The sequence below is a fragment of the Cibotium barometz genome, chromosome 60 (assembly GCF_041138505.1).
Source record: "Cibotium barometz isolate CiBa-2024 chromosome 60, ASM4113850v1, whole genome shotgun sequence".
Taxonomy (NCBI): domain Eukaryota; kingdom Viridiplantae; phylum Streptophyta; class Polypodiopsida; order Cyatheales; family Cibotiaceae; genus Cibotium; species Cibotium barometz.
The window spans coordinates 8,421,611-8,429,484 of record NC_141105.1 but is presented as its reverse complement, the minus strand read 5'-3'; the positions used below and the strand labels follow the sequence as shown (position 1 = coordinate 8,429,484).

The window sequence follows — 7,874 nt, the reverse complement described above, 5'->3', positions numbered from 1 at the left end:
TTGAGACACAAAGCATACCAATAGAATTAGCATTAAAAATAAATAATTAAAGAATTACTTGTGTAGAAAACCTACACAAAAAAAAAGTACGTGCATACAACAAAAAATACTTTCTCAAAATGGCGAGGTGGAGAGGGAGTAATTTGTCTTTAATAAAGAGTAAAAATTTAATTGGTTTTTGTATACAAGGTGGATGGTATCGACATAGCCAGCCCCACCACCTCCCCAAAGGATTTTTACTTGATTTGCCTCTATGTCTTTCTCTTTATCTCTCATCACCATCGACAGCACCACCACCACCTTTGCAAATTTTTGGCCATTTGGCACTTGTCTGTAGCAACATATCCTCGACCCACGTACCTTTTCGTCTTCTCCCCCCCAGCATGGCTTAAGGACTAATACCCTGCCACATATATGCTTCTCCTTCTCTACAAGCATGGCCTTTTCTCTTCAGAAAACTCTACCCTTCCATACCCCACCAACTCCAGGTCACAGTCTCGGCTCATTCTACCAAACCCTAGTTATACCACCCAAAAATAAAGGATAGCAAATATTTCTCCTTGAATTTTGTTGCAAAAAAGAAGGATAGCAAATATTTCTCCTAGGTATAGCTATTGGCTTCACCTTGACTTTTACTATCTTCCTTTACATTTGATTTATGTCTCCTTTATATTGGTTTCTGATATTCCTAACCCTAACCCTAAAGCTTAATTGTACCCGTATGATCTCTTTTGGTTTAAAAGAGGACATTGGTGAAAAATAGCCTCTCCAATACTCGTGACCCACTTGTATAGAGAGAGATTTTCTATTTTCTTCCCCCAGGGGCAATGGATGAAAGAGACTTGTGTCCCTCCGAAGGATAGCAAATAGTATTTGAAAAAAAAATTACAAAAAGAATTACCTATGCAGTAGATAGGAAACCATTGTGTAGAACAAAAAGAAAAAGCACGTGCATACAACACAAAATACTTTCCCAAATGTGAACCTGAGCTTGATCCAAGTCTGAAAAATTACAACTTCATCATTATTATTATTTTCTTGGAGAAACTGTAAATATATTAAATTAAGAAGGATACACAGAGGACAATCTAAAAACAAAATCAGACCCAAGGGTCTACAGCCAGAGCACATTTCTCATCATCTCAGTGAGGCCCAGTATGTATTTCTGCAATTTAGAATCTTTGATCAGGAGCTTGACTTCTTCTCAGCCACCAAGTCGTCCTAAAATATTCTTTCATATTGAATCTCTCTGATTTTCTCTTGGAAATCTTCTTTAGCCTTGATCATCTGTAGGGTCTCTTCTGTTGCATTTTTTGTGTGCTGCGCTTCATACACCTTCAGGCTCGCTGTATGTAGCGTCTTCATTTGCAAATGCAGTTTAGAACTCAGTCCATGCATGATATTACTTAACAAACAGTTATTCCTATGAATCCAGATAGCCCAAAGATATTCAGCATGAATGATATTCCAAAGACCATCAGAACATTTGATCGGTTGTCCCAAGAGGGTTTCTTGCCATGATGGTCGCCAATTCTGCACGCATTGATTTAGAAATTTAATAACATCTATGTTTTGAGCACACCCAAGAAACAAGTTTCTATTGTTTCCAATGCGGCATGACATCTTGGGCATTCTCCATTACCATATCCAAAGCGTTGAGATCTTGAGTTTGACCAAAGAGCTTCATGGGCAATCCACGATTTTTTGGCGGGATGAAAGGGGACCACATATTCTGAAATTCGAGGCCCCATTGTTTCTTGTCCTAGAGAATGTTCCATCTATTACTCAGTTTGCAATGTAGAGGAGGTCCTGGGGGGGGGGGGAAGAGGCAAAATTGGCATGAGTTTAACCTTTGTTTTCCACGCAAAGGCTTTGTGGGTGAAGGGCCCCTTGAGTTGGAGTTGAGTTATTTTGTCATCACGCCACAACTGCATTCTGCTCTGAATCAAGAGGATGTCTTCCCATGATGCTCTAAACATGTGTTTGAGCTCTTGTTCTGTAGAACATATGCATTCGGAGTTGTTCCATATAGATTCGTATGCCTTTTTTATGGAGCTTGAATGCATGTTTATATTGCTCTGTTTGGATGTTATCAAATAGCGTTGAAGAGAACCAGATGGAGTTCAAGTGTAAAATGTGGACATGTAAATGTGGACATGTTTTCGAGTATTCCTGTGGAGTATAATTTCTGCTTTACATCTAGTCTATCCTTATTTGAAATTTCAAAAATCCTAAGAGTAAAAAAGTAGATGTGAAATGGACGCTACCAAGAAGCTTTCATACCACGCGGAGCCTGGAGCAGTTCGATAGAAAAACGGCCGCTCCATAGCCGCACAAAGGCAGGAGCAAGAGACGGAGTCACGGAGGAGCCTCAACCAACTTTCGCCGCTTGACCCCAGTTGCATAGTCCATAATTAGGGCTGGCAAATTGGCAATAGCGCAGAGTTCGTGGAGGGTTTATGGTAGACTTGCAGCTTTACGCCAGCGCAGCAGGCAAGAAGGCAGAGTTACTTGAAAGCCCCCTTGGTAAATTTCCACATGAAACTTGCATGTTTGCACCACATTGACACACCCACCACCCATGAGTCATAGGTGGGTGTGAAGCCTTAAATATGGGCTTCAATGAAACCTATTAATTTACCAAAGGTCGTAACATTCAAAATGAAGCCTACCTTTTCTACCTTTTTACTCTAAGGTTACATGGTATATATATATATATATATATATAGGTAAGTTACATGTCACATCATCACCAATTTGGACACTTCTTGAATAATCAAAATTTCTCATCATGTTATATATTATTGGAAAGGTCTTGATGAGTAGATTCCAAATGTGCAATTTTCGTCAATTTTTTATTTGATTTGTAAAAAAATCACCATGAGCCCATTTTTCTAGAGAGACGAGGTGTGAAAATTCATAAGGGGCAAAAATGAGAGTCCATATTTCGCCTAATGCGTAAATTTAATTTCCAGAATCCAAACGTTAGAAATATCAAAGATTTTCTCAAGATTCGAGCAGCTGGCCTTGCCCCTCCTCATTATTATTTTCCTGCCTCTGAGCCCTCCGTTTGCTGCTTCTCTCCACCTTTAAATATGGCCCACGACTCCACTCCCACTTCCAGTGCCCAGCCTGGCAGCCTCCCATCGAGTAGAGTAGCTCTAACCCAAATAAGAATAACTTAATAAAAGTTGTTGTTTATAGACACATAGAACCATCTCTCTCTTTCTCTCTCTACAGGAAAACTATTATTAATTATGCCCTAACATGCCCATTCTTCATCCCCATCCTCAATGTTCTCTCTCTCTCTCTCTCTCTCTCTCTCTCTCTCACACACACACACACACACACACACACACACACACACACACACACATGTGCATGGATTTTAATGTACTATCATCTGATCTAGCTTTGGTAACACTTAACTTTCCCATAAGATAGGGTTTCAAAAACACATTGATGTACTAAGATGTTATTTCTTTGAAAAAGTGGGTACCCATGGGTCATGAAAATTTATCTATGAAGGTTTTAAAATGTGAGAACTAAAACACTAGAATAATCAAAATCTAAAACATCTATCTCTAAGAAAGTTATTTGTAAGCTAAAAGTCAACCATTATAATTCTTGTGATGTGGATTGGATTCACAAACATCGGTGGACATTTTGGCATAATTGAATTGGGGACAATAAGTTTTTCGGTACATTTCATAGTTGTCCATGGACACATAGTTCTAAACCCACCAAAAAGATGTTCTACCCATAGGGACACCACAAAAAGAGACAAAGTATATGGGTGTGGCAAGATTTGAACCTTGGACCTCCTCAAGATAAGACAAAACTACTTACCACATGGCCCACACCCACTTATTATCTATTAGCGAAAAAAATACAAAGCCATCTCTGCACTTTGTTTATGAAGGGGATGGTTGACAACTTGACTTGGCCCTTCCTTAGTTTTGTTTATGAGAGAAAAATAACATGTTTTTAGGCATGGATGTTTGTGAATCTTAGTGAGGGTGTGTGTTCTTGTTGATATGCATTCAATAATTTTAGTATTTAATTGGATAGGGTTTAAAGTTCTGATATATATGGACCTATCATTTATTGAGTATAGGGTTCCTTTGGAGAATGTGAGAACTTATTGTCAATAGTTTTTATTTATGGGATGACTAAGCAAATATCACCAAAGAAAAGAACCTAAGAAAAGTATTCACACACATAGCATGTATCTAGGCTTAAAAGTGGTCAAGATGGGAGGTGTAATTTATCATGTGGTATTTACTACATTTTTATTCGGGATTGCAAAGTGAATTTAATTAAACAATGTTCATATGCCATAAGAATCTACCAAGTTTTCCCTTTCCAACATTGATAAAAGTTTCATGTCTACACACTTTTGTTTATTCTATAATATTACACACTTTTGTTCATTCGATTATAATTCATAATATCAATGTCAACTCTTACACTATCTAATTGGCAATTTATAATGGTATACAATGTGTTAGCCACTCTTGAGTCTACGCTTTAGGACACACAAGCACAAAGAACAAAGAAAATGCATTAATGATTTTCCATAATGATACTACACCCAAGTTGCATTTACATTTTGAAAATTCTTTAGTATGGGGTAGCCATTTTCAAGTGAGGTCATAGAGAAGAAATCTTGAACAAATCAATGACTATTTTTCTTTTGACATTGAAACACATTTAGAATGTGTGTGTAAGACCTTTTTTATTTAAAATAATTAAATATGGTTAATCATCTCCAAGAATGGAGTAAGACATACTCTATGGAGAGTAGTCTATATTGTGGTTATAAAGGTACAACCTATATGTGATAACCTATATGTGCTTTGGATCTAGAAAAATGCTAGATTGTGTCTCTATTCATGCATGTGCAGAGAGAGAGAGAGAGAGAGAGAGAGAGAGAGAGAGAGAGAGAGAGAGAGAGAGAGGACTAGTTTATGGCTCCTCACTTTGTTTGTTTTTTTTCCTCATGGATCATATGATTTGTAAAATGTCCCATTTAATGATAAGGTTCATTATAGCGGCAACTTACAAATGTATACAATGTGTTAAACCATTAAGTGTATGCTTCAAGATGACCAAAAAAGGCAAGAGACTTGCCACTATGTTTTGAACTGTTAGGCATAATTATCTTATGGTGGAGACTCTCTCTCTCTCTCTCTCTCTCTCTCTCTCTCTCTCTCTCTCTCTCTCTCTCTCTCTCTCTCTCACACACACACACACACACACACACACACACACACACATAAAGAACTAAGAAAATGCAACAAGAATTTGTATATATCCACGCTGCATCCATAAAATATTTTATGTATTCTTTGGTATGAGGTATCGATAGTCAATGTGACATCATAGAAATATATCTTGAACAACATCGATGACTCTTTTACTTTTGATATTGAATCAAATTTTCCTTACTGATGTGTAAACACATTTTAAATGTGTACATGAGTCTTTTTATATAAAATATTTAATGCGATTAATTACCTCTAAAAATGGAGAAAGAATTGTATAATTTTACTTTGTTGAGAGTAGTCTATATGAATATAAAGGTAGAACAATGTTATATTGTGTGTTTGACTTCATGAATTTTGCAACCATTGTGCTTTTGTGTAAAAGGGAGATTATGCTAGCATGTACTTTGGAGAATAATTAGATGAGGTGGCATGAAGCAATCTAAAAACATGGTGTGTTCCCACCATATAAGCTTGAATACATGTGGAAGAGGAAGAGAGATTATCTATGCATAGTCTTTTTAAATGTTCTATGTCTTTGTGTTTGATATGCCGCTTTATATGTGTGTGTATGGTGTGCCATCATAAAGATTTATATGGTCCACTTGCCTAGCTATGAGGTTCAATGACTTGTTGCAACAATCATGTTCTTTAGTATATGGACAATCTATTAAACAACACCAAAAAAATCAGCAACTTAAACACGTATCACACATCTTGGATGGTTTTCTCTAGGTAGGAATTATTGAATGTATTTTGTTGAAGCAAGGTGCTCATTGGGTTGTGCTTGTCGTATTCACATTTCCCCATGAAAAACCGTGTTCTGTACGCATTTTATTGTGGTTTCGCTTCTAGGGCAAGCTATGTATATTCCTAAGAGTAGCGCACGACTTAAATTGTAAAATGCAATGTGACACACGGTAAATGATGCGTTGTGGGGTTAAGGGAAGCGAAATGCAAGGCGGCATGTGAGGAATATAATTATAAATGGGTGATGGAAAGGTAAAAGCGCGTGGACACTCATGGATGGACGCGTGAAAAGTGCGGTTGCGGATGACAACAGTGTCTCCTACGCAAGCGCGTGAGACATTGACGCAAAACGCGTTTGCAGCTCCTTCATCGGCTTCCCTCGCACCCCCCCCCAAGCCCCTCTTCTTTTTTGGGCTCAAGAAGAGAGTGCGCGCACACACCCTTCGATATGACATATGAACCGCCCGCGTGCTGCGTAGAAGAAGTCCCCGAAGCTTCGTCTCCACTTCACAGCTCCGACGGTGCCGACAGCTATGCCAGTGCCACCTCAGCCCTAAACGCCCACGTAGACGCTGCCAGAGAGGACTTGCGCGAGATCTTTGATCACTTCGATGAGAACAAAGATGGCAAAATCAGCACTGACGAGATGAGTAGATCTCTCGATAGGCTTGGCTTGCCTGTGCGGCCTGATGAGCTGGCCACCCTGATTGACAGCGTGGACCTGAACCGTGATGGGTTTGTGGATTATTCTGAGTTTGTCTCTATGTATGATAGCTTAATTAAGGGAAAGTTATTATCAAATGATGATGATGAGGATGATGCTAACACGAGTGAGGATGCAGACCTCAAGCAAGCTTTCGAGGTGTTTGATAAAGATGGGGATGGGTTTATAACTGCAGAAGAGCTTCATTCCGTGCTCTCTAGCATGGGCGTTTTGCAAGGGAGGACGCTACGAGACTGCGTGAAGATGATTAGTAAGGTGGATGCAGATGGAAATGGGCAAGTTGATTTTGAAGAGTTCAAACATATGATGGCATCTGGGGTAGGTTAATTATGGCTTCTGGGGTAGGCTAGGCTTATGGTTTTGCTTACCCCCTTAGCCGGAACCTTGATACTCTTCTTCCAGCCTTGTAAAATGCTGCCATCATGTTAATATTTTGATTATGGTCTTTCTTTGGGTTGGTGCTGGGTTTGTTTGCTACGCCAACATACAGAAATATAACTCTGGCTCTGATTTTGTACTTGGCTGGCTGTCCAAAGCTCAGTGGTAATCAACACGCAGAACTGTTTCTAATATATCTTTTAAATTTTTTATATGAAAATTCCCTCAACCATTCTACATAGTGGATTGGTGGATAAATAATGACTCGGTGAGAGGCCTTAATTTTTTTCAAATGTGTTTATAGCCTTGCAAGAGAGGACACTAATAGATATGCCATTTTAGGCTTGACAGATGCCATTTTAGGCTTGCACCTCCCCGGTGTGATGGGACCTTTATTGAGTGGAAAGGATTGGGAATCCTAATGTCCACATAAGCACCATGACTTGTTATTAATGGTTAGTTTTTAAAAAAAAGTTAGCCTCAAATGTTGTGAGGTTTAATGTGACTTTTTTTTTTGGATAGAACATTCAGGGTAGGTTTTTTTTTAAAAGTTGGCCTCAAATGCTTTGAGGTGTAATGTGACTTTTTTTTGGATAGAACTTATAAAGAATATGTATTTAATTTGATGTCCATGCAATGGTTGAAGGCTTGAGATCATCAAATGACCACTCGTAAGTAAACAAACCTTGAGAAATTACAGACATGTATTCACTAGACATCTCTCTCATTCTCCTAGTGAGCACTAACTTTTTTAG

At 38.5% G+C, this 7,874-nt stretch overlaps 1 pseudogene across 1 annotated transcript; it reads left to right on the top strand.

The window, feature by feature from the left end:
• Positions 1–6,404: 6,404 nt before the first annotated feature.
• Positions 6,405–7,259, top strand: LOC147604937 (calmodulin-like protein 3 pseudogene; annotated as a pseudogene). Its single transcript, XR_015265233.1, has one exon. The product of XR_015265233.1 is annotated as a calmodulin-like protein 3 pseudogene (transcript).
• The last annotated feature ends 615 nt before the right edge of the window (positions 7,260–7,874 follow it).